Source organism: Rhipicephalus microplus, chromosome 1 (genome assembly GCF_043290135.1).
Source record: "Rhipicephalus microplus isolate Deutch F79 chromosome 1, USDA_Rmic, whole genome shotgun sequence".
In the NCBI taxonomy this organism is placed as follows: Eukaryota; Metazoa; Arthropoda; class Arachnida; order Ixodida; family Ixodidae; genus Rhipicephalus; species Rhipicephalus microplus.
In genome coordinates this window covers 27,131,576-27,157,974 of record NC_134700.1, presented here as the reverse complement: position 1 = coordinate 27,157,974, position 26,399 = coordinate 27,131,576, and the positions used below count along the sequence as shown (strand labels likewise).

The 26,399-nt window shown below is 47.9% G+C and overlaps 1 protein-coding gene across 1 annotated transcript in view; it reads right to left on the bottom strand.

Moving 5' to 3' along the window:
- LOC142767680 (uncharacterized) overlaps positions 1 to 25,828 on the bottom strand; it is a 406,509-nt gene extending 380,681 nt beyond the window's left edge. Inside the window, exon 1 of the mRNA XM_075869856.1 lies at positions 25,654 to 25,828. The gene's annotated coding sequence lies outside the window, so the exon portion shown is untranslated. The remainder of the gene's footprint in view (positions 1 to 25,653) is intronic.
- Between the last annotated feature and the right edge of the window lie 571 nt (positions 25,829 to 26,399).

Below are 26,399 nucleotides of genomic sequence, written 5' to 3'. Positions count from 1 at the left end.
GTCTGGATTGGATAGCTCTCTCAATGGAGCCCGGCGAGTCAGCTCTCGGGCAACCACATAAACGCGTTCATTACCACGGAGAGAGGCGTGTCCAGGAGTCCAGACGATACGCACAGGACGTAATGCGGACGGTGAGACAAAAGAGAGGATATTGTGTGTATGTGCAGCCACAAGTCCTTGAGCGAAAGCACGGTAAGGAGCTTGTGAATCTGTTACAATAATGACAGGGTAGTCATCTGACAGTGTCTTAGCGTGAACAATTGCCAGTGCAAGAGTTCCCTCCTCTTCCAGACCACTGTCTGTAATTCGAAGTGTGGCAGACGCCACAAGGGCGTTTGTGTCATCTGTCACGGCTAAACACAAGGCTAAATTCTCTAGGTAGCGTGCTGCATCAGTGTAAAGTACTTGTAAGTCTGGGGTACCATCACCAAAGACGCATGCCATAGCCTGAAGTCGGGCACGTCGACAACCGGTGTGGCGGGAGGGATTCATATTGCCTGAAATCGGAGGCACTTTGATCAGTGCGCGGACAGTGCGGCAAGTTTATGTTGCGGTACTTGTGCGGATTTTTTGGGAATCGGGTAACCAAGACGAAACAGGATGGCGCAGCCCTGACGGTCTGCCTGAGCCGTTAGAGCTGACTGTTGTGCTGGGCCTCGATGAGCGCGGTTACAGTTGTAGACTAGTTGAAGGAGGCGTTGTGTAGATGCGTGTGGAGGCAAGCCGAGAGCCGCCTTCACAGCTGTCCGTAGAAGGATGTCCATCTTGTTTATTTGAGCTAGCGTGAGATTGTGAAAGGGAAGATGATAGGTGAGCCGACTAACTATGAGTGCTTGTACTACGCGGAAAACGTCCTTCTCACAGAGGCCTCTCCTGCAATTGGTGATGCGTTGGATCATGTGTGTAATTTGAGTTACATGCTGAGCCAAATGGTGTGTAGTGTGCGAGGCCTTGCCGTCGGAGTGGAGGTAGAGGCCTAAAATGCCAATTCGTGGTACCATAGGGATGGGACGGCCATCAAGAAACTGCGAACTCTCAGCAGAATATGCGATTTTGTGGCTCCGCTTCCATACCAATAACAACTCCGACTTATCCACTGAGCACGTAAGGCTGCCGGCAGCGGCATAGTCTTGTACAACAGACACAGCTTCCTGTAGGGCGTCCTGAATGGTCCCGTCTGATCCTTTGGTTGAGCAAATTGTAATATCACCTGCATAGATGACATGCTGGATGTTCGGAACCTGTTGTAACAGAGAAGGGAGTTTACCTATAATCTCGTTGAAAAAAATGGGCGAGAGAACCGAGCCCTGTGGTGTTCCTCTGCCTGCGAGACGAATGACGTCCGACCGGAGGACTCCAATCCCAATAGTGGCCATGTGGTCAGAAAGAAAGAACCTGACCTAATTGTACATACGTGAGCAACACTGAGATGAAGCAAGATTGTCAAGAATAAGGTCGGGGGAGACGTTGTCAAAAGCACCCTTCAGATACAGGGCCAGAATAGCTCGGACCTGGTTTCAAGTGGGGCTATCCAACACGTCCTCCTTAAGCTGTAATAATACGTCCTGTGTAGAGATACCGGGACGGTAGCCGAATAGTGCATCAGTAAAAAAGTGATTGTCTTCGAGAAATGGCTGTAGTCGAAAGAGGACAACGCGTTCAAAGAGTTTACCTACAAATTAAATTAAGGATATAGGGCGAAGACTCTGGAGAGATAACGGCTTGCCAGGCTTTGGAATAAATATGATTTCTGCGTGTCGCCACTCCTGTGGTAGCATGCCGTTGTTCCAATGTTCGTTGTGAAAAGCGGTTAAATATTCACTGGACTCGTCATCCAAATTACGCAGAAGTGTGTACGTAATCCCGTCAGTCCCGGGTGCTGTGTTACGCCTAATGCTTTGCAAAGCTGCTCTAACCTCTACTTCTGTAATGTCCTCATCTAGAGACGTATCGTGTACATGTGGATAATGACGGTAGGCGGGACGGGGGCCCGTGGGTACATATGTTGCTTTAAGGTGTGCAGCAGAGTGGTATCGTCGAGCTGTGGTTTGTGGAGAATGGTGTGGATTACGTTAGCAGTGTGTGATTTTGTCTTCGTGGGATTTAAGAGAGCACGGCGCGTACGCCACGTTCGAGGTGTACTTAGTGAGCCGTTGAGTCGATCGCAGAAGTTATGCCAATTGTTGCTAGTGAGGATGCTCGCATAGTCATGTGCCTCAGTAGCTAGTTGGGCGATTCGGAGACGAAGTTTTCGGTTATGTTTCTGCCGCCGCCACCGCCGTGTCAAGCCTCTGTGGGCAGCCCAGAGATGCAGCAGATGCCGGTCCACATCCGGCGTTTCTGTCGTCGCAACGATGAGTTTGGTAGCTGTTTGAAAATCGGACTGAAGTTGTAATATCCCAGCCTCTAGGGAAGGAGAGTTTTGATGGTAGTTGAACGATTACGCCTAAATGCATCTCAATTTGTTAGTTTTATGATGCGCTCTGGGGCACGTGTGGCTTCTACTTGGACCTCTGTAGTAAGTATATGGCGATCACTGCCTAGATTCACCATGAGGTTGCACCAGGAATGCTGACTAACCCCCTTGACTATCGCGCATGTGTCCCTGCTCACACTATTGCCTAAGCGAGTGGGTTGATCAGGTTCCTGATTGATTTGTGGGGTTTAACTTCCCAAAACCACCATATGATTATGAGAGACGGCGTAGTGGAGAGCTCCGGAAATTTTGACCACCTGGGGTTCTTTAACGTGCACCCAAATCTGAGCACACGCGCCTAAAACAATTCCGCCTCCATCGGAAATGCAGCCGCCGCAGCCGGTTGATCAGGTTCCGTCAGCAGGGTCATGCGATGAATCGCGAGAACCTGTGCGAGTCGTCGGCCTTTAGGCGTTACTGTTGCGTAGCCCCAAGCTGAATAAGGGCATTGAAATCTTCTACAATAACTATGTGTTTTCCCCACTTGCATATTTGTGCAAATAGATCACCGAAGTCATCGTTCCTTGCGTTAGGTGCACTGTAAACGTTAAGCACGTACAGGCTGCTACTGGAACGAGAGCCCGGGACTAATTCGAGAAGTACATGCGAGATGGAGGTGCTTTGAAGGGTGGTTTTTGTGACAGTGGCATGCTTAGAAACTAATGTACCTGTACGATGTGGTGTATTGTTCGTTATGTCCATGTATGTGGTGTGACACGGAAGCGTGAGGGTACATTGTATTTCTTGTAACGCTGTGACATTGGGAGTAATCCGCTGCGTCACAATGCATTGCATTAGAGCTCCGCGTTTCCTACCTCCAGCGATTCCACTGCCGCGCACGTAGTAGTTGAGGGGTGTCAGGCGTTGACCTACAATTTGTCGTCATGATAATGCAATAGTGGGGCCTTGGTAGTACACGGATGCATTTCAGACTGTGCTAAATCTTCGTAGAGAGTGGTGGGAAGCGGGACTGCAGCAGCTGCGGCTGTTGTGACAGTTTTTTGGGACGGTGATAAAAAATGGGAGGGGCGTATGTAAGGATGCGGTCACTGTGTTTTACGTGTCGGAGACGTGGTGCGTTTTGGTGCAGATGGCGCAATATTAAGTTGGCCAAGTGCAGCCGATATCTGCTGTTTAACATCCGTTAAAATCTGCTGGACAGCAGGTTGCAGGGCCTGCTGGATCAATTGTTGGAGTGGAGCTGTTAGTTCAGCCATAATACTGTCCATCATTTTCTGCATTTGTACCTGCATCATAGCTGTGAATTCGTTCCTAATTAAAGAAGTAGCCATTTTTTTCAACGCCTCTTGTGCGCAATAGTCGGATTGTGCCGTAGTAGACGGCATGTCAGGGTGAAGCTGAGTGTCCACTGACAAGGGTTGTGGTAGTCTAGGTGGCATTGGCTGTGGTGTTCTTTGCTGCGCTGATGTTTGTGTGAGGGAGTGGGACTGATGTAGAGAGGAAGGGAGAGGAGAGAACTGCCTTGCCCAGCTTGCCGTTTGTGCTTTTTTGTGGGAACCGCTTTGCTGACTTTGATGATGCGTTATCCCATCAGTGTGCCAGCCTTGAGATTCCTGCTAGCCAGCGAAACCGCTCTGCGATGACGAGTTTCCTCGCTTGGGCCCTGACTTATCCCTGGAACGGCTCCTCCGCCTGGCTGCACTCCCGGACGCACTTCTCTGCCGTCCGGGGCTGGGGGATGGTGACTGGGCCTTCCAGGTGGGAGTAGATGAGCGGGGTGGTTTTCGTCGGTTGACTGGTGGCAAAAACCGCTTTGGACATGGTTTGGCAGCCGTCGGGTGGTCTTCACCACAAAACATGCAAGAAGGGTGGCACTCGTGGTTGTTAGGTGATAGTGAATCCCCGCACACTCGACATATCGGTGTGTCAGGAGGCTGTGGGCACACATCCTTGCAGTGTCCTGTTTTGTTGTACTTTCTACAATGGAGAATAGTACGTTTGTAGAGGTAGCAGCGAAGAGCCTGTCCGTACGCGTTGACAAAGAAAGGCACTCGCTTGCCCCAAATGTGAGCACCATTGCTCCGTAATGACCAAGGCGTCTGCACGTAAGGACTTCGTAGCCCGGTACCTAAATTTCTGTCAGGAAGTCACCTGGTGTGATTTCATGGCCTATACTGTTCACCGCACCTTTGCACGAATTATCAGGCGCAATACCATAAAAAGTAATGTCGTAGGTTGCTGCGTGCACTGTAATTTTGGTGGTTTGTCCAAGTGCAGTGGCGACGTGTTCAGATGAGGTGCTTATTGTTAGCACATTTTGATTTTCGTCAACACGAAGCTTGATATCAGGCTTCTCGTTGCGTATAATTGCCACATGAGCTACGGCGAGAAGTAGCGTCTTGGGGCTAACCTTGCTCAGATTTATTCCAACATGAGGACGATTTTATAGCTTGTAGTCCTCGGCAGGGAGTGGTGGGAGTCTTGGTAGATGCGTCTTAGGCCGGCTCTGGCGTAGAGCGGGCTCAGACGGCGTGCTGGGCAGCTATTGAGTAGGTACGGTATGGGGTTGCAGCTGTCGGCGTTTGTTCGCTCTCTTTGTAATAGTGATCTATGAATGTGCGTTGTGCTCACAGCTAGCCTGCATATCAGCGCCTTGGATGGTATGCGTATCCATCATGTGGTCCGTGGAGCGAGAGGGCAATGAGTGCTTCTCGTCGGCTGCGACGCACCCAGAGACGCTCTTCACGCGCTGTAGAGCGGAGCGGCGTTCTGTCCAAGCCGCGTCTCCGGCTTGTTAGGGCTAGCGAGGCGGACCTCGCCTAAGAACTTTCGAAAGCGTTAAGACGTTTAAAAGTGCACTCATAGGTTGAAGTCCGGAATACGCTTGACAGTGCTGATGCTAGGAACAAGTTCCTATCATTGCAACAGGTTGCCAGGAAGAAATTCGTCTTGAAAATGAACCTGAGCCGGAGCCGATGTGATTAGCTTCCTGCGTGTGCAGAGAAAGGTAAAGGGCTGAACATTTGATAATGTTCTGTAAACAACTTCACTCTAAAGTCCGAGATAATGACGAGGAACTTTTCAAAGCTTTGGAGTTCAAGGACAGTGAACGCAAAATAGATTCAAACGGGTAGAAATAACCAGGAGACTAACTGATTGGTGGCTATAATCAAGGCGCGAGTAAAATTCAATCCTTCAACGCATAGCGATAGTACTTAACTTGATGGCTAGGTGGCGTGAGCCACCGCCTGAACTAAAGGGCACAGCTGGATCCATTCATCCACCCATCCATCCATCCATCCGCCCATTCATCCGACCATCCATCCGTTCATCCGTCCGTCCGTCCATTCGTTCATTCGTCTGTCCATTCATCCATTCATCCATCCGTCCATTCATCCATCCATCCATCCATCCGTCCGTCCGTCCGTCCGTCCATCCATCCATCCGTCCATCCATCCATCCATCCATCCATCCATCCATCCATCCATCCATCCATCCATCCATCCAGCGCTGGCTCAGACCATGGCATACAGCAGAGCGCACGGGATTCCAGCCTGTCCATCATATTTCTTTCGCCTATGAGCAGGAATCCCTGCCGAAATTTTCTGGCTGCACAGATGACAAGTATTTTTTTCTATTACTGCATTTATTTTGGTCGAATTTTCAAAGAAAAGCCTGGCAACTGCTGCTATTTCCAGATAAGTAATTCTAATGATGTATCAATTTGGCTGTAGCAGTATTACCTTTTTATTGCAGTTCGTTAAGTTTTGATGCATAAGACTTCAGTTTGACAAATATACAGGCATTCTAGTACTCGTCCTCTTCTTCGGAGATTTGAGTGGGGGAAAACTAGAGTAATTCTCGTCGTTGAATCATATTGCTCTCTTATTCTGACTCGTAACTTTACCATTACATCGCGTATGTATATTTATGAGCTCGTCAACCGAAGCACAGTAACGTTCCAGATAACTGCCCTGGTCATGTCATTGAAATAAGGTACAAGGGAAGGTGTTTTGCCGGAATATTGTATAAGGCTTTAATTAGTCGACCTACATTCACTCCCACGTCTTTCACAGCGGAAGTGTTTGAGTTATCATCGTCTTCTTTTTCGTCATCTGAATTTCAATTACGTTTTGGTAGCACAATGGCAGTATCAGGATCCTGGTCACTTACAGTACTCTCGAGTGAAAGGGTCGCACATGTAGCATAGCGACGTCTTTTGCATGAAAACTGAGTATTCGCCGAGGTAGGCTACTAAAGAAGTAAAAAGTGCAACTTGTCACTGCTATGTAATGTCACAGGGTTTCATACCAGATACATTAAATTCTGAACGTGGGTTGCGTACTTGTTGAACAAGCAAAACCTTTTGGTGTTCGTTCGTACATTGCCCAACGTATCCACTGAACACCGTATAATTCACATTGTGTGTGAATATAAGTGACCAAACCTTACGTGTAATCAACCCGTGGTCATCGCAGAACTGGTGACGTTCAGTCTAGACGTAGTTAGATGCATGGCGACCGCCTGTACTCTCCTGCCTATCCTGCTTCCGCGGCTCGACAGAAAGATTCTTGAAATGACATTAGAAGTTACAACTAAAGGCATCGATAGTTCCATGAAAAGAATGAAAAAAACAACCCTTTTATTCAAGTGTAAGCCGTGAGCGTAGAATACGGCACTCTTCCGATTATACCTGCTAGTCAAGCTGTCATTTTTTTCACCAGCGCCCTCCATACTCCACAGCCAGCAAACTTCGAAGTACAGTAAGTTTCCATCCCATCAAATCTGTTGCAGGGGCATCACAGTTATAAGTGTTCTAATATGATTTATTGAGTGATATGTCAGGTTTAACGTCCAAAAACACCATGTGATCATGAAAGACGTCGTAGTGGAGAGCTCGGGAAATTTTGACCACCTGGGGTTCTTTATCGTTCACTGAACTCTGAGCACACGGGCCTGCAGTGCATTTTGTCTTCAGCGAAACGCACCCACCGAAGTCAGCAGCCGAGTACCTTAGCCAGTAGAACACCGCACTGGGACGCGGTGCGGAGAAAAGAGCGAACCACGCCCCACTCTGGAAATGCCCTCTGTTCGTGCAATTGGGACAGCCGAATAGAAACCCGTGACGCGCCCGCCACCTCGGTGTCACGCAGGAACATCACTCATCTCATTCTAGTAAGGTAGACTCAACCCCACCCACAAGTGACGCCAACGCAAGCAATCGTTTTATCCTCAAATAGACCTTCGAAAATCCCTAAATTGCATAAAAATCTCTAGACTATATTGTAACGTAACTATTCAGGCTAAATGCTTCTTAACAAAGTATTAAAAGAGTGCGCTTTGTGGCCAAGTTCTTCTGAGTGTTGTTAATGAAACGGGTTGTTTAAAAGTGTAAATATCACCATCAACCATCGTTTAAAGTCTTTTTTTTACACATTCTGCGGAGTTGCATATGAATTGCTTGCTAACGGCAGCGGCTACCACCGAGACTGATTTGCATGTCACGTTGCACGCGCATAGGAGACCTGGATGTGGTCATTCTGGTCAACCACAAGTCTGTAGTGCCTTTCTTGTACAATAAGCTTGGCAGTTGGTGGTAAATTTCTAAATTTGCAACCACTGCTGAGATATTTTCAGTAGATGCAATAAGGGCTTTCTGTTACTCGCTGATATCTACGCCTTTTCTCTGTACTTTCAATCAGCTTCCCATTTCACCAAATCTATTCGTTACTTTTTCGCACTCATGTAAAGAGCATGACAGAAAGAGTGAAACACCCGAACAGTATTCTTGCCCCGCCGCGACCGTCTAGATGTTAAGGTACGCGATTGCTCACCCGCAGGTCGCGGGATCGAGTTCCAGCAGTGGCGGCTGCATTTTCAATTGAGACTCAATAGTAGGCCTGTGTTCAGATTTGGGTGCTCGTTGAAGAACCCCAGGTGGTGAAAATTTCCGAAGCCCTCCACTACGGCGTCTCCCATCATATCGCGGTTTGGGGACGTTAAACCTCACATATCAATCAATCGAACAGTCTTCTTGTCCTTGCTGCACAATGTTTAAGCAATATTGAACTCGTACCACCTTACCGAATCTTGTACTTTCACACTGTTGTCCTGTAATATTCCTGGTTATTTCCCATGGAGACCTTCCAGGTGAAGGCACGCGAAGAGTGTAACCTTGAAACTTGTTTATGTGCACTACAAGACAAAATTTGTCTTTGCATCACAGAGCAATAACTCAGGAAGCTTTTGATATGCGCTTGCTTAACTCTTAAGACTACAGAGTTTGTTTCCGGAGTATTCATACTATAATAATCTCGCACCACGAAGCTGCTGATCGCTTCACATGGTGTGTCCTTAAAAGTATCAAGCTGACTTAAATAGAAAAAAAACGTGAAATAGTTTGAATTATCATTATATACAGCCTTTCTAGTTAGCAGAGCACGATTTCTTAGTATTTCCTCTAATGAGGTCATGTAACGTCCTATTTCCAGAGCGTTACGGAAAATCCTAGATACAACAAAAAGGACGCCAAGCCCCTGAATGAGAATAAATAAAAATGCCTTGAACTAGGCCGAAATCTCTCGGGTTGGCATCACTGCCCCCACAGCGGAAAGACCGAGTGCAAAGCATTCATGCTGGATAGCGCACCGCGGAACGCCTTGCTCTTGAGCTTTTCCGCATAGGTGGAGTTTGTGGTTCAGACGTGGAGTGCGATGACGCATGCGGCACATCTGCTGAATCATCCCTGGTTTAGGCTCACGATACAACTTCGTCCTGACCATCAGAGTTCAGATGAGGTTGTCCGATGGCGTTCTGTGCGTCGCGTGCACTTATATCATGTGTGCAGGTCTGCGCCTCTACCACGGAATATAAGCGCCCGTCAGGAAAAAAGAAATCAGGGCGCATATGCTGCTGATGTCGCCTCCAGAGTCGACCATCTCGCAGAGCGACGTCGGCGAAGTGGTCACCCGACGGGCAAATGACTCTCGCAGGAACCCAGGATGGACCGTCTGGAAAGTTCCTCGCATAGACATTATCCCCGGGTTACGCACTCGGCATAGGGTGGACGTTCTTCTCAAGCGCTACGTTCTGCTGGAACTGTTTTGACAAGACTCTGGACCCCATGTTGGGGTGTAGCAGAATCTTGGCTTCGGTTTCCATCCAATTAACTATTTGGCCGATGTGCATGCCGTAGTCTCATGTGGCGTTGATCTGTAATTCAGAAAGATGCTTGCAGGCTGGCATTCTAAACTACCACCACTGATTTCTCTAGTTTCCTTCAGTATTTCTACTGCACGCTATAGCACATCCAAAGTGGAATGATAAGGTGGTGTCAGCATATGCTTAATGCTATTAAGCTGTAGGCATTTTTTTTAACTGGCACTCACGAAGGCTGATCCATTATCCAACACGACTACGTCCGGCACCCCATGGGTGCTAAATATAGTGCGCAAGTACAGAATGGCGGCATTTAACGTTGGTGTGGTCACAGGAGCGACTTCTATTGATTATGAGTAGACATTAGTAACCATCGGCAGATACCGATTCCTGAGAGGTCCGGCAAAATCAATGTGAATGTACGACCTTGGCCTCTTCGAGAACAGCCAATGCGTCATTGTCACTGGCCACGCAGTTCTCTGGTTCTCTTGGCACACGTGGCATTGACGCACAGTAGTAGCAATATCATCATCCAGGGAAGACCACCACATATGACTACGAGGTACCGCCTTCATTTTTCAAATGCCGCGATCGCCTTCATGGAGTAGTTGTAGCACTTGCGGTTGTAGGGTAGTCGGAATCACCACATGCGAACCTAGAGGAACACAGTTTTCTTGCAAGCTCATTTGCGTACTCCAATGTGCATAAGGTTTCAGCACGGGTTCCCTCATTTACAGCCTACACTGCTTCGCGAACCTTTGCCTACACAGTATCTTTAGAGCTCGCTTCGGTCACAACAGTGGCACCAAAACCTTGACTTACGCAGCCTCGAGCACGAACACATCAGCCGGCTGCTCGACAGTGTGTTCAGAAACAGGCGGCAGCAGTCGACCCAAGCAGTTAGCGTTAGCGATACTCGATCCAGGTCTTTACTTCTAGCTATTAGCTGTAATGCATCAGCGACTAGCGCAGCGGTCTTGGTGAGCCTGCCTCTGACACAGGTTTTTTAGGGGCAAGAAAACCAAGTAAAGGCTTGTGATTGGTGAGCACCTCGAACTGTCGGCCCTGTGCATACCGCCTAAACTTTGTCACTCCGCGCACAAAGGCGAGAGCCTCCTTGTCTTGGTGTGTTTATTTACGCTCAGTAGGCGCTAGACTCCTTGACGCAGATGCAATCGTCCGTTCAGTGCCATATTCATCGAGATGAGACAGCATAGCACCTACACCATACTGCGACGCATCGCACATTGGCACAAGAGGCTTCTTAGAATCGTAGTGCACCATAGAAACTGCCGAGACGAATAGCTCCTTGCTTTGTTAAAAAGCTTGTTCTTGGTCGTCTCCCCACATCTATGGTGTCTTGGTTCTAAGGATCTGATATGAAAAATGCAATACGGTGGACAAATATGGTAGGAATCGCTTGTAAAATTCTCTTCAATTCTCTGGGTAATTCTCTGTCACACTCACTGTCGTCACAGTGACCTAGAAAACTTCGCACATACGACTTCGCCCGTTTCGTTTCAATATGGTCACAGTCGGTGCAGCCCACTCCGAGGTCTTCAGAGGCCGCATCACATGTGTGCGTTCCATGCAAAAGAGCTCTTCCTTTACAAGATTAAGCATCGCAAATAGAACGGTGCGAGGTTTGAAGAACTTGGGCATTGCATTTTCCTAAAAGGTGATCTACGCAGCGACAACCTTGAATGGTCCTAGCTCATCGTAGAAAATACACCCCTATTCCACAATAACGTCTTGAACAGACAATATTGTGTTGACATCCGTCACCCTGCGGAGTTCTATTTTTAGTCCTTTCATCTAGCCCTGCCCCATTAAGTATGGGCAACAGCCCGGGACGACGTACAGCAGATCGTCGCACACGTAGCTGCAAAATCGCACAGACACAGTCATGGTTTCATTGACAGGATTGAGCTCACCCGAATAGCTTTCGAACAGTACAATTGATTGTTCCCGGCATGTTCACAGCACCTTACGGCGGAATGTGACCTCTCAGACAACTGAGACACTCGTGCCTCTGTCAAGCTCCATTTGAAGCGAAATTTCATTCACGAAAACTTCGACACAGAAAGGCTGAGTGTCCTCCGCACCTTGTAGTTTCCACATTTCGTGTAGTTTGCAGTTTCGTCGCCACCGCGCGGTGTCGTTCACAGCGTGTACACACTTTTATTTCAAACCAGTGGCGCCTGCCCTTTACAGAGACATTGAAGAGGTTTTAAATTCGCGAATGTATTGCGAATTCGGCGTCCGCGACCTCTTATAACATGTCAAAGCAGGTTTTTTTCGCGAGGTTCGAATAAACAACGGTGTTATAGGCGAGCAAAATTTGACCGAGGGAACGCCCTCTCCCCCCTTCTTCTGGCACGCACGCACACAGGGCAGAATACAGAAGAGATGGACACGTGGGGAGGCGACGTCAACACCAAGGTCAAGCAGCCGCCCGGCGGGCAACTTTTAACCAGGCTGCCTGAGTCGCTCAGTCAGCACAGCTTGTTTACTTCACGGCTATGCCTTGTTTCTGCTGCGATGTGCTGCCTGGCGAAGCATCAGTTCTGCCAGTTCACAGGGATTTCTCGCCATTGCACTGTTCTCTCCTTCTAATTAGAGATTTTCACCATCTGACATACACTAGTTGTGTTTTTGCAAAGTTGAAGTGGACTCGCTATGCTGAGGTACTGCTTAGCATACGGCTGTTGCAGCACTTACGGTCGTGATGAGGTCACTTTTAAGAAGTTTCCTCGGGATCCTAAAATTGCTGCAAAATGAGCCGCTGTAGCTAAAAGAAAAAACTTCAAACTTACGAGAGCAAGCGCGCTGTGGCGGTCACTAATCTGTCGCATTTCGAGGCAGCAGCAGCACACCCCGTCTTTCCACATTTGCACGTAGTGCGTGCATTAGCACCTATGGAGAAAACACCTGTACAAAGATATGAGTGCGCAAAATCAAAATCAGCTCTTCTACACGACAGTTGCGTGCTTCTAGCGCAGGTAATATGCCGTTTGCATTTTAGCACATAATCAAGGTAGTAGCTGGCAGAATTAAGAAAAAAGCGACGGTATTATAAAAAATAAACTGCAATATATGAGCTAAACTATAGTGTAATTTCAGCATATCACCACTGCGGCATAGGTGGCTCTCTTCTGCCTGTTTTTTTTAGTAGCATTAGCTACACTGGCCTCACTGAGCCACTTCGCGTGGCACTGGTCTGCGCAAGCGCAATGATACTCCGCCGCCACCGTGCGCGGCTCACCGCCAGTGTGCGCGCAATTCGATGCGCTGCGCAGACGATCAGTGATGTCCCGCACCGGAGCCGGCATCTCCCTCGCACTCGGCCGCGGCCGCGCGCGACTCGCCGCTGCCGGTGTGCGCTTTCCAGAGGAGTGCCGTCATAGTCTTGGTAGACATATGGACGCCGACGCGCGTGCCTTCCCTGTGTAGCCGCCATCTGACACTGCGCTGGAGCCGCCTGATAGCGAAGCAATACTTTTTTGCAGACTAGTTGGTTCATACTTGAAAAAATGAATTGCTGCACAAACTTCTTGGCAGCCTTCGATCAACGCCTGAAGGATGAGCTTTCCCATTTGGATGTCGTTCGCACCTTCAGGTATGTGGACGACTACCTTATTGTGCTTGGGAAGGTCCCATGTGCGGGTACAAGGTGTTGTGAAAGGTGTCCTTGAAGTTTTCAACAGACACTCCAGTGGCCTGAAGTTCGCGCACGAAATGCCTGTCCAAAATGAGATCCAGTTACTGGACCTACGGCTGAGGTTTGCCAAGGAGCACATCTGCTTCAAATACAATCCGCGATCGAAGAAAGAATTGTTGCATTTTGATAGCGCGCACTCGAAGTTGATTAAGAGGGGCATTGTGTTGTCAGCTTGTGCGGCAGCCCTCGACAAGTCTTGACCTCATCTGATGTTTGAAAGCTTCGAAAATCAGGAAGCTCGTCTGGGCGCGGCTGGATACCCGGCACAGTTTTTAGCTAGCGCTTGTGAAAATCTTTTTAAAAAAATAGAAGGGCGGGTGTCCAAGCGTCGAAGGAAGGGAGAGGAGGCCTATTTATGTTATGCCTTACTTACATAGTGTTTCCCACAATGTAAAAAAGGTGGCTAATAGGTACGGTGTTGATGTACTGTTTTCAGCGCCTACAAAGTTAGGTCAGATCTGTTCGTTAATGACTAAACAGAAGAAGGCAAAATGCACAAAAAAGCATGCGAACGTGTTCATTAGGTGAGTATTTGTTGTTGTATATCTAATCCCTTTGTCATGTGGGATGCGGTACATAGGGCAGACGGGGCGTTGCCCCAACGAACGCTTGCGTGAGCACAGTCTGGCCGTAAAAGGAAGAAATGGTGGTCATTTAGATTTCTATTGTAGGACATGCGGTTGCACCCGCTGGTTTGAGAATGCGTCAGTCAAGGCTAAGGTACGTGAAAAGACCGAAAGGGAGATTATCGAAGCGTACTTTATCAGGCAATATGATGACAAGTGCATAAGCATGCCTTCAAGTTCACTTTCGGACAGGGAAACGGTCTTCCTACATGGTCATGTGTAATGTTGTGGCTAACGCCTTGCATTGTGTTCTCTTCCGTTTCTCTTCTTTTGTTTTGTTCATTAGTGTTCTTGTTTTATTTCTTATGTGACGCTACGTAATGTTTTGTAAAGTTTTATGTTAATATAGTTTTTTACTCTCTCCACGCGCTGCTTCTTCGGGTTGCTCAATTGGGGCTGTTTGTAGTGAATATAAAATTATTTTATTTGTTTATTTGGTGCTAAGCGCTATTTTTAGTGTTTTTTAAACAAAAGTCTCTAGAGTACGTTTTCATTTTTTCACGCCTTTGTTTATGCTTGGTGCAATAATAATAAAAGGTAAATTTCAAAAAAGATGAGCGCACACGTTAGAAATACGCAGTTTAGATTGTGGTGCGTATCACTTTTGTATTTTGTCATTTTTCACTTTTGTCATTGTTGTGGTAGTCAATTTCAATTTGATTTGTTTTGGGTCGGCTTTGTTTGCGGCATCTTTCGTTTTGTGGGCATCGAGGAAGCGAAGCGTAGCATGCGTATATATTGGCTTCAAGAAACGACAATAAACAGTTGGTAGTCTGCGCTCTTTCCTGTCTCCCTTGTTTTCCTTCAAGTTTGTGCAGCAATTCAAGTTTTCAAGCCTGATAGCGCCTCTGACTGGCGTTTGCCACTGTGGTATAGCCATGGATAAGAAGAGAGTAAATGCTGCTCAACGGTGTAGTAGAGCGGAGAAGCTTGACTCAACGAATCCCGAAGTAGTTGCCCGGCAAAATAAATATACATGTGGCACATAATACGTATACCATACGTGTGTCATTGGAACAACTCTAAGCATAATATCTGGAAAGGTAAGAATAATCAGTTGAACATTTGCTAACGCTACGTATATCCTGGCATAGCTGAGCTAAGCCACTGCCATTTTTTGTCTTGTGGTAGGATACTAATTGCCTGCGCCTTGCTATCTGCGATGTACGACACTTACTACATTAACAACTCTGCACTGTGAGCTGTGAAATCTATGACCAGCTCATGTTTGGGCACGTTGCCTGCACATAGCGCGGACCATGCCAATACGCGGCTAAAAGCGAGGGCCGATGCTGCTGTTTCTTACCAAATTTTATATCCACTCATAAGAGTATTGATGCGTTCGAACTTGGTGCATTCACCGAATATTGTTGCCCACCCCGCTGACGGTGAGCCCACACAATGACGGAAACGGTACCACTGATTTGTTGACATGACGCCTGTCTGTTGGTCATAAAGGACACGGAGACTCACGTCTCCCACAGGGCTTGGGGTTGGCGCCTTTGGAGACAAGTGCCGAGTCCGGCTGCAAGGGTGGAAGGCGCACTTGCGCTCCGCTATAGCAACTGAAACCAGCGGCAGCAGTGGTATTGATACACGGGCCAGTTACACTACTTGCGATACAGTAGTGGTGCAGGATCTTCTCTTCTCACAATATGTTGGCCTGTCAGCCCAGCGTTGCAGGCACGCACCCCACAGTTGCGTTTTCACGGCCCGTCGACGCCGCACGTTGATCGTTCCGGGAACCAGAGTGAAGGAAGTTGAACAGCGGCGAGTGGCGGTGGCTCTTCGAGGAAGATCCGGGGAGGAAGGACTCTATGCCTAACACCAGGCCCGTAACTAGGGGGGGGGTTGAGGGAGTTCTGACCCCCCCCCCCCCAAATTTTTTTAATGCTTTAACTTTTTGGGTGATACTAAAATATTTACACGCCTTCACAGCGGCCACCAGCTGCCAAAGTTACACTGCAACTTTCCTGGCATTGCTTCCCTCTTCTTCCTTTCTTCAAACCTACCCTTTTACCAGAACACCTCAGCGCTCCCTCCCGCGCTCGCGCACCTGCCCTATTTGTACAGCTTTGCACTTCGCCCTCGCGTTCCTTCGAGTCTTTTTTTTTTGTCTTTCACACCGTAGCAGCTCCTTTATTGAGTCCAGATGCTTTCCTTGTACATTGCCGCTGGAGAAGTTATCCGCATGTGCGGACCGCACGTGTCGGCTTTGGGTTCCTACGAAAAGCGCGTCTACTTCTGTGAAGGTAAACAGTTCGACAGCAACGGCAACACGACGTGCGCAAGTTTGCCAGGGAACGAAACACCTAAGCGGAAAAACTGAGCGGCGCATTCCGAGGACGCAGGCTGCAGGGCAAACTTTTCTCAAACTAAAGTCCTCGCCACCGAAACGAATCATCGAAGATGATATCTACTGAAAAACTGGCATATCCGAGCAACTTCGAACAACCTTAACCACACGCAAGGAAATCTACCTCTTCTGTACACAGAAGGTACATGCGCCTCCCTACAAAGTGCACAAAGCGAGGATACAGCCGGCACACAATCGGGCCCCAGCGGTCAACTTTCACAGGGGAAAAAAACTCCGCCAAGCTGGGCTGCGCGCGGGAGTACAGAGGCTGACGTCACAGTTTACAAAGTGCATTTTTGGGGTCACAGCTATTTAATTAGCGCAGCCCAGAGAGAATTATGCAGGCGCCCAGGGAGCCATCTGTGAAAAGGTTACTTTTTCACAGGAACGGAGCAACACCTCCTTTCTGGACTGTACCACGAGAGTGCAAATGTCTCGGCAGTGCATTCTTGGGGGTTCACGTATATTAAGGGGAGTATGCAGTGCCCATGGAGTCTTTTGTGAAAAGGTCTTCAAGTAGCGTTAATCCAGTTCGCTGCAGCTGGAGTACAATAATGGGCCTGCATGCACACCAGCTGTAGCGGCGTTCAGAAAAAACATGCGCCACACGGGAGCCGGCGCGTTCATCACACTTCTACATTCTAGCCACTGTAAAGTGGATAAGAGAGGAAGAAAACATCGCCCGCCGTTCACGCCAGGCAGTCGAAGCAGTCGCAAGCGTCTTTTTGGAGCCACTGGCCACTTCTGTGTGCGTGCACAGGATTGCGGCAGTAAAATGAAAAGACACTCTGCAACAACGAAGCAAAGGAGTCTTGCGTCTTACTTTAAGAAAGTTCGAACCGATGAAGCGGATGGAGAAGAACCACCTCCTTCGAAGGATAAAACTTCGCCCTCCTCAGCACTGGTGGAAAGCCAAGTGCGTCCGAGCTTCTGTAGCGACTCAGAAGAATGCACCGGTTTATATGAATCACCTGAGAACGAACACAAGCAGGACACCCATGCGCCGCCGGGAAATGATGGTGGCCGCAGTGCAACTCCAAGAGATCTTTGTTCTACAGTCAATGCTGGGCAAAGTGACGCCTTTACCACTGGGCAATGCCCAAAGAAGCTGAGTGGCATGGCACCTACACATTCTGGTTCACCTCCCCTCTGTGCGACGAGTGCGAATATTTTCAACTTGGGTCTGTTTGTCTCGAAAAGCAATAATGTAAATGATCCAGAGACGATGGAGAAGCTGCTGCTCAATCCGTGGACCCCTCCGGCTAACTTTGATTGTCCAGCAACAGGGAAAAGAAATCTGAAGTTCCAACCTCACTGGGTAGATAGTTACCCATAGCTTGTTTAATCAGAGAAGCTTCAAAGAGGATAATGCAAATATTGCGTAGTCTTCGCAAGCGAGTGTGCAGGAAAAGGGGAGCACCAGCGCTTGGGCTGTTTTGTAACTAAGGAGTTCACCAATTACAAGAAAGTCATGGACGCCTTTAAGAGCCACGCATCCAGCAGTTATCACGCCTTGTCAACAACGCTATAGAAGAACTTTTTAGCAGTCTGGTCCCGCTCACAGCATGACATCTTAACACAACTTGACCTCGGCCTTAAAAAGCAGGCAGAAGAAAACCGCAAGAACTTGCTGCCAATAATAGAAACAATCCTTTTCTGTGGCAGGCAAGAAGTACCGCTTCGAGGCACAGACGACTCTGGTCCGATAAATATGTCTGAAGTGCTGCCATTCAAAAATGATGGAAATTTCCGCGCACTGCTTAGGATGAGAGCAAAATCTGGAGATGCCGCTTTGGGAGCTCACATGGAAACATCTCCGGTGAATGCGCTGTACATGAGCCCGAAAATTCAAAATGAGTTGATCACCCTCTGTGGTAAAATCATACAAAGAAAAATAGTGAAAAACGTCCACTCAGGTTCGTGTTTTTCAGTTCTAGCTGACGAGGCCACTGAAATATCTCGCACCGCCCACATTTCCCTATTTGTAAGGTACGTTGGACACGACACGTCGGGAGTGCCCATTCTTAAAGAAGATTTGGTAGATTTCGTTCCCGTGTACGATCTCACTGGCAAGGCGCTGGCGAGCACAATCTTGAACAGCCTTAGAGGTCATGGCTTTCACCTGAACCTACTTTGCGGGCAAGGATACGACGGCGTGGCATTAATGAGCGGCCACCTTAACGGTGTTCAAGCCTTCATTCGTCAAGGAGCACCCAAAGCGTTCTACGTGCATTGTAGCGCCCACTCGTTGAACTTTGCTCTGCTTCACGCATGCAAACTCCCCAGCATCCGCAACTGTTTGGGAACTGTATCCTCAACCTGTACGTTTGTGAGAGCTTCGCCATAGAGGACGAACCAACTGCGAGACAAAGTAGAAGATTCAACACAAGAAAAAAGAAAATCAGTTCTCTCCTTTTGTCAAACAAGGTGGGTAGAGAGTCACGATGCACTTCAGCGTTTCCTTGAACTGTACGTGCCTATTGTACAATTCCTCGAATATTTGGAAGAAGAGGCCGCGTCATCTGATACTTCATCGAAAGCTTCTCAACTGCTCAATGCCATTACGAAGCCCGAGTTTGTCGTTTCGCTTCAGATCTGTAGCGACCTCTTCTCTTTGACACTGCCACTTTGCAAGTTTCTTCAAAAAATTGACTGTGACTTGCCTCAAGCGTGCGATCACGTAAAGAATGTTATAGACGTTCTTTCCACAAAAAGGGCTAGTGCGGAAACGGAATTTAATAAGATTTTTCTGAGCTCGCTCTCTTTGCTGAAGATCACAAATGTTGAGATGGCCCTACCACGCATCACTGGAAGGCAGATGCAAAGAAGCAACGTACCTTCTGCTACTCCCGAAGAGTACTACCGGAGGATTGTGTATTTTCCTTTGCTGGCTGACTTCAAAAATCAATTAGGAGACCGGTTCGATGCCCATAAGAAGGTCGTGGTTGGCCTTAACATGCTGCTGCCGAAATTTCGCGCATCGGCTAGCCTTTTTCATATTGATGATGAAGTGCAGTTTTACCTTGGCGACATTCTTTCGGCTAATGTCATCGAAGCAGAGTTCACACTGTGGGTGAACAAATGCTGCCAGATCAAAGAAAAGAATCGCCCAGCTTGTGCTTTACAGACCTTAGAGATGTGCAACCGCGACTTTTTTTCGAACATCCACAGCCTACTTTCTATCCTGGCGACTTTACCCGTGTCCACGTCGACCCCGGAACGGACTTTTTCCACACTAAGAAGGCTGAAGAGCTACCTTCAAAATCATATGAACAACGACAGATTGACCGGACTAGCACTGCTCGTCGAGAGAACTTCACGTGAGAACTTCACGTGACCCCAGAACAAGTCCTCACAGAATTTTGCAAGTTGCCGAGAAGGAAAAACTTCCTCGTTTAAACTTCCCTCTATGTTTCAAGAGTCGATTAAAAGCTAAACCCAGCCCCGCCACGGTGGTCTAGTGGTTAAGGTACTCGGCTGCCGACCCGCAGGGCGCGGATTCGAATCCCGGCTGCGGCGGCTGCATTTCCGATGGAGGCGGAAATGTTGTAGGCCTGTGTGCTCAGATTTGGGTGCACGTTAAAGAACCCCAGGTGGTCTAAATTTCCGGAACCCTCCACTACGGCGTCTCTCATAATCATATAGTGGTTTTGGGACGTTAAACCCCACATATCAATCAATCAATCAAAAACTAAACCCAGCTGGCCCAAGCTTCAACCCTCTATCCTTTCGCAATTACGAGGAAACTATCCAGCAAGCAGAATGTGTGAACGGTAACAAGATCGGAATGTCAGGCAACTTGTTTGTTTGCTTGCATACATGCTGTCACGGACTGCCATTTTTGCGACCCGAAGTAAAGGCAAAGTAAAGGCATTAATTAACTCCCCCGCTAACCGGTGGAACCGTTTGCGCATGAAAATACTGGCCTTTAGTGCAGGGAAGTACTGAATGGGGTGTTCTTCTTCAAATGTTAGTCACCGATGTTTGATTCTTTGTACCTACGGTGGCGTCGGCAGGGTCGTCAAAGGCCGCGATGCACCCCGAACTAGCTGTAGACTGCAAGACGCACCGGCTGAAACCAAGGAAACTGACCATTCCCACGGGCAAAACTGCTTGTGGACAAGCCGTATGAGAGAACCCCAACAGGTTGTCACTCTCGCTCAGTTGAGGACCCTCTCCTAATTAAAAAGGGACGTGGTCAATATATTTTAGGGCCGACTTTCTAACAATGAAACGTGCACGATTGGACCCATGTAGTGGTCTCTTTTCTCCCAGGACGAGAATCAGGGGACACGGAGGTCGATTTAAGAGCAGGATTTCGCCTTGCTAAGCAGTCTAGTTGCTGACAAACATGGTGTAGAAGGAGATCAAGAAGTATCCCTTAAGTGGTTGTGGCTCCGTGTCGGCTGGCCCCCTAAACTTAGCCATTCGTCTAGCTGTGACGCGAAATTAACGTGTGTAACATAGGCATCGGTACTTGAATCTCGAGTAAGCTCAACCTGCTCGAGATCGGCTTCAAGCACTAGGCTCCCGGAAACACCAGCGCTGCAACACCGCCGACATCGCAGTTGTGCCAGAACTCTCTCTGACTTCTCGCATCCGATCGTCGTGGACTCAACGCTGCCGGTCATCACAGGTATCCCTTCACCTGTTTATACCTTCGGACTTTCTCATCTGTAGTTTTATTGTTGGTTAGTTTTGTGTAGTTTGTCTTGTAAGCTGATTTATTGATTTTATATGTATTTTGTTAGTTGGTATTAAGTGTTGTACTAGATTCCTCTGCAATATTTCTAGATTCCTCTGCAGTCCTGCAATATCACTAGAGTTTTGTTTTTCCCCACATGCGTCTCTGATCTCTTCACTGTCTCTGCTTACGTACGGAACGACGTAACCTGCTGCCATTCCCGTCACCGACTTCGCGCTGGCGACGCTAGAGTGGCAGCTTGCAACACATACATACCATTTTTGTACCGCGGTTACCTTGTGTTACTTCATCAGGAGCCGTTGGTCGCGGTGTCCCCGGCTTTAGTGGTGCTATTGTCCAAACTTAGTTCTTGCTTTAACCAGAATTTGAGGTTGACACCAATTTCTTTATTTGGGTACAAATAATTGAAAAGTACCATCGAATTATTACAAGTAAGCGATTTACTTGTTTTATTCACGAAAATAAGCCAGTGTAAATCTTAAAAAATGGCAGCCGTTCTACACGCAACCCCCCTCCCCCCGAAAAAATTCCTGGGTACGGCCCTGCCTGGCACTTTCAATGGCAGCCAACTGGGATTTGAGTAGATAGACATTTCTGTGTTCCGATTGTATTGTAAGAGTGTTTTCATGGAGAGTTAATGGCTAAAAGCAGGGGTGCAGGGACATGAGGCTGAAGAGAATTGAATAAACGTCTGTATCGAAATCATGCCTGAGCGGTTCTTTCCTCAAGGTTCCAGCAGATGAAAAATCTCGTCTTAGGCTTCTTTGGCGGCAGCAGCAAATGTCACACAACCAGCGAGGCGAGTCGAAGAGCTAAAACTAAACATAACTACTACCATTGTAACAATTTACTACAGTGAAATTAAGCACTGGCATGCATCTTTTACGTGCAAGTCGATGTTTCTGACGCAAGTGAAAGAGGCTGGTTGGGACTAAGTTTTCTGTGCCGCTTCAGTCGTCACCCTTACAGTGATGACCGGCTCCAACAAGTACGGATGTGCGGCGAACTTGGTCCTACTTTCACAGTTCGCCGTACTTACAGCAACTACCCGATTTCAACAGATAGCGGTGGTGGTGCTGGTAGTGGTTATAAGAGGAAGAAGGTGCCTATTTTCTGTAGCCCGGTAGGGAGCCCGGCGCAGCACCTTAAGAGATAAGCACGGCATGGACAGCCGGCGAGCGCAGTCAGCTGTCCTTACCTTTCTGATAGTGCAACCAATCACAGGGGCGGCGAGACTCGCGATGGTGCCCGTGGCGCCTGTTGCTTGTTTTCGGCAAACTAAAGTAATTTGCGTCAGTTTGCGCAAACTTTCGACGCGGTTTTTCAGTTCGCCGCATGAAATTAAGTATTATGACATCATTATCTTGTTTTTTAAGTGTTTCACTGTGCCTTTAGGAGTTCACTGCACCCATAGAGTTTCATACAATAATACCGAGAGAGTAATCCGGCGCTAGCGTCTACATGGGTTCCTTCAGCGGGGCGTGTAGCCTCGTGGGATTTATGGGAAGTTCAGGCTTCGGATCTGCATTGGATGAATTATGTTTTTGAAATTCGGGACTCTTGTTTGTCGAAAGTAAAACAAATAGATATGAAGTTATATTTACTTGAAAATTGCTTCATTTTTTTAGATGTATTTTGTTGCTAAATGTTTTTATGGCCACGAAGCAGAAGTGAAACCTGAACAAATTTTGCCACCAGGGTATGCATTTCTCTGCCATTGCGTTCCCGATTGAGCGCCAAAGTATAACGAATTATTTTTGACTACACTCAAAAACGATCATGCTTGTTTCGCCCTTTGAAGTACGCGTTATTTATTTATGAAAACAACAGTACAGTATTAAGTGACAAACACTTAACGTTTCGTCTGCTGCGATGCCAGGTGCATCTGTCCAAGTGGCCGGCCGGGAGACTCTGCCCCAAACGTATCGCTCGTTTTGTTGTGAAGTCAAGTGAAAGAAGCGTCATGGTGCGTCTACTTTGTTTCACCATCATTTTACAGTCGTTTCGAATGAGTTTAGGCAAGACACGCTCAAGAAAAAACATCAACTCGAAAGAATATCCTGCATTAGCATGAGACGTTACACCTATGCGCAGCGGTGAGTGGACGACGCTTCGTTTAAACAGCAAATAGGACTCGAAAAGCTTCAACATCACAGCGAATCAGGAGACCTAATTGTCTTTAGCCTCTTTGAACAACGAAGGCACTGCTTGAGCGTTTTTCACCGCACTCCACTACCCACGCTGCTCAAAGAACGAAACTGAAACTGTAAAAAAATATCTGTAGGCAGTTCACTAACTAACAATATGCAATCTGAAGCGTGTACTTTCCATAGTTCCCATGTGGATACACGATCACAGCGCCAGACTCCTTTCTAGGTATTATTGTATGAAATTTTACGGCTGCGCCTTCCTTCCCCTTACACGAGAAGAACAGCTCTTGAGCTTACAGTTGTCGCATCCACTGTTCAGATGGCGGTATTGTGTCACCAGACGAGGAACACATTGCCGTCACAGCAAAAACACGCAAATAATGTTTCCTCCTACCTATAGTTTCGACGAGCCACGTGGAACGGCGTTGGTCAGCATGACGAACGGCAAAGGCGACATCAAAAAGGCGCGCGAATCTCGGCTCGCCGCCTCCATCACAATGACGGTTTTCTTTGTGTTGTCTAGCATCAAGTCTAGTTGCTCCAACAGTCGTCTGTGCACGGCTTCATCGTTAATGCCAGCCGCAATACAGTCACGCAGCGTTCTGTCACGAAACGTGCCAAACGTCCTGCAGTCGTCAGCTTTTTGTTCAAAGAGTCAAAGTATTCCACAGCCGTTTCACCCGCCTGTCTTGTTTCTGAGTTGAACTTGAACGTAGCAACGACGTCTATTGGTTTTGATTCCCAAGCACGTCAGAAATTAATGTCAAACGCATCGCACGCCTTCCTAGGTGTCATTATGTCTGAAGCAGGCTGTATGTGTGAGGTTGAGTGATTTCAAACGAAAAGAAGAGTCAAGTGAGCCCCGTAACTGTCTCTCAGGGGTAGGACACCTCAACAGTATCTCACTAGGGGTGGGGGTAAAGGAGGGATTAAAAAGATAGGATTAAAAGGTAAAGAAATAGAGAGGAAGGAGACAGCGAGGCGCAGGAAGAGCGAACCACGGAAAACGACAGAAGTAAGGAGGAGATAGGAAAGATGGACACGGTCGCAGGAGTCCGACGATGGTGCACCACTCGGCGAGTATTCTTTTCGGCATCAGGAAATGGCGTAGGGCGAGCCCGGTCGGCCAGAGCTGCGCTGTCATCGGAGATCGCGGGGGCACAACTGGTCGGCAAGAAATCCAGAGCCGAGCAGCAAAACGTGAATAAGAAAGCTCTTCGTTTGCCATCCGGCACGCGCACGCGTCCTATTGGTGTTCCCGCAGTGCTTCCGTTAAAAACGTTCCGCCCGACTGGCTCCCGTCTCAAGCGACTCGCGAGTATTCCCGTGCAAGCGTGTGGCATGCACCGTATTGCTGATGATTTCTCCATAGCGTACGTTATCGTATGAACCACAGCACAGCCTGATGAACATTAGTGGTGGATACTTGATTGTTTAAAGGTGCATTTTTCAAAGAGCTGAGATATCAGCCAGAGTTTGTCTTATATGTTGCGCTTTCACATGTGTCTTTAACGGGACCCCTGGGGCCATGGTTTGATTCACTTCTGAACTTTGGTTTCACATTTCTCATCTGATTTCTTGCATGGTGCGCCTTTTTTGGTAACGCTGCTACTGCTGAAGCTTCTGACCCAAGTTCCCTTGATTGCGGTATGTAAATACAGTTCACACATAGTTTGGATGAGTAGGGCCAGATGATGGCTGACACACAGGCGGAAGCAGACAGCTTTCAGAAAACATGCAGAGATAAGGTTCAGCTGAAGGTGGTACATGGAGTAGCTAATATAGAAAGAGAAATTAGTCCGGCGAAAAAAAGAAGGGTTGTGAAAGCAGATTAAAAACGCAACGCACAGTGGGACGTGTCACGTTTTACCCCACCCCCACTTTTTTTTTCTTTCGCCATTGCTCTACCAAATTTCAACTAACAATATAAAGCTACCGCTCAACAAACATTAGTAATATTCAACAAAACAAAAAAATGCTTTGCCGGAAATAGTTATATAAATAACTATGTCGCCCAGTGTCAAATGACACCGAGGCAGCGTGAGAATTAAATGCTAAATATTCACAGTGCCAAAACAATTCATATGCCTCCAAGCTACACAGCCAGCTCCCAGTGTGTTAAGCATGTGAAACGGTTGTCGCGCGACGTACCTTTGATAGTGATCAAATCTTTTCTGATTGGTTTCGATTGTGCAAGCTACGGAGTGGAATAGACCGCATTCGAGGATGCTTATTCGGATTGAGGTCGATCGACAGTGGTCTTGTGGAACCGGCATCGAGGACTCGCAACATTGCCCTACTCTAGCACGGTTACAAGTTTTAACACACCTTCGAAAATCTTGAGAGATCGCTTGTGTCCTGTGGAGATACGAAGCAAACGCGAATATGACCAGCAGTACTTGCCTTGCTCTTAGTATCGACGGTTTCGTGGACGATTCTCGCGGACGACAACACGGCTTAGTTTCTTCTAAAATGCGCAATAAATGAAAAAAATGCTCACCTTGTAATAAATGAGCCGAACAAATCAGGGAGCTCTTTGTGGGCACCTAGTTATCTCTTCGTACGACCGTAATTTATTCTTTCCCATCCGGTGGAAAACCTGAATGTTTGAACATGCGAAAGCACAATGAGGCCAGACCACTGGATGCTCCCAGGCACTGTAGGTAGTGCGTCCTATGTACGGCTGACGCAGAAGCCTTGCTAATGCCTCAGCGGCGCACAGTCGTACCATGCGTGATTACAGTTCCCTGCCCGTAGCGCCAGTCATCGCAGCTACACGGGTTTGGGCAATTAGGGCAACAGGCTAGATAAAGAAAACAACACTTTATTGCTACGGTAGCGATAATGCGTAAATGTCGCGTAGGAGGACTTCCGCTCCTGGCAGATAACAAAAGGGGTAGACGCTTACGCCCCGGTCGCTGTCGCCCTTAGCTCGCAGGGAGTTCGTCCTTCGTGTTTAGACTATGTTGCGTTAGGGAGCGTCTCAACGTCAGCGCGCAAGTTTTCTCCACCGTCTTAGCTTCCCCCTCCCTGCCGAGGGTTTTTCCTTCGTTAAAGGAGGGGAAACCCGTTCCATGAGCCGGGAAAGGGGAATCGAGTGCTCCGTCTCTTCGCAAGATGCTTCATTTGAGACTTGTAGTATACCGGGCTTAGGGCCCTTACACGCGCTAGCCGCACAGCCACTCCGCACACTCGCACCACACAAATGCGCGAGAGCGGCCATCTCTGTGACGTCAGGCAGAGCAG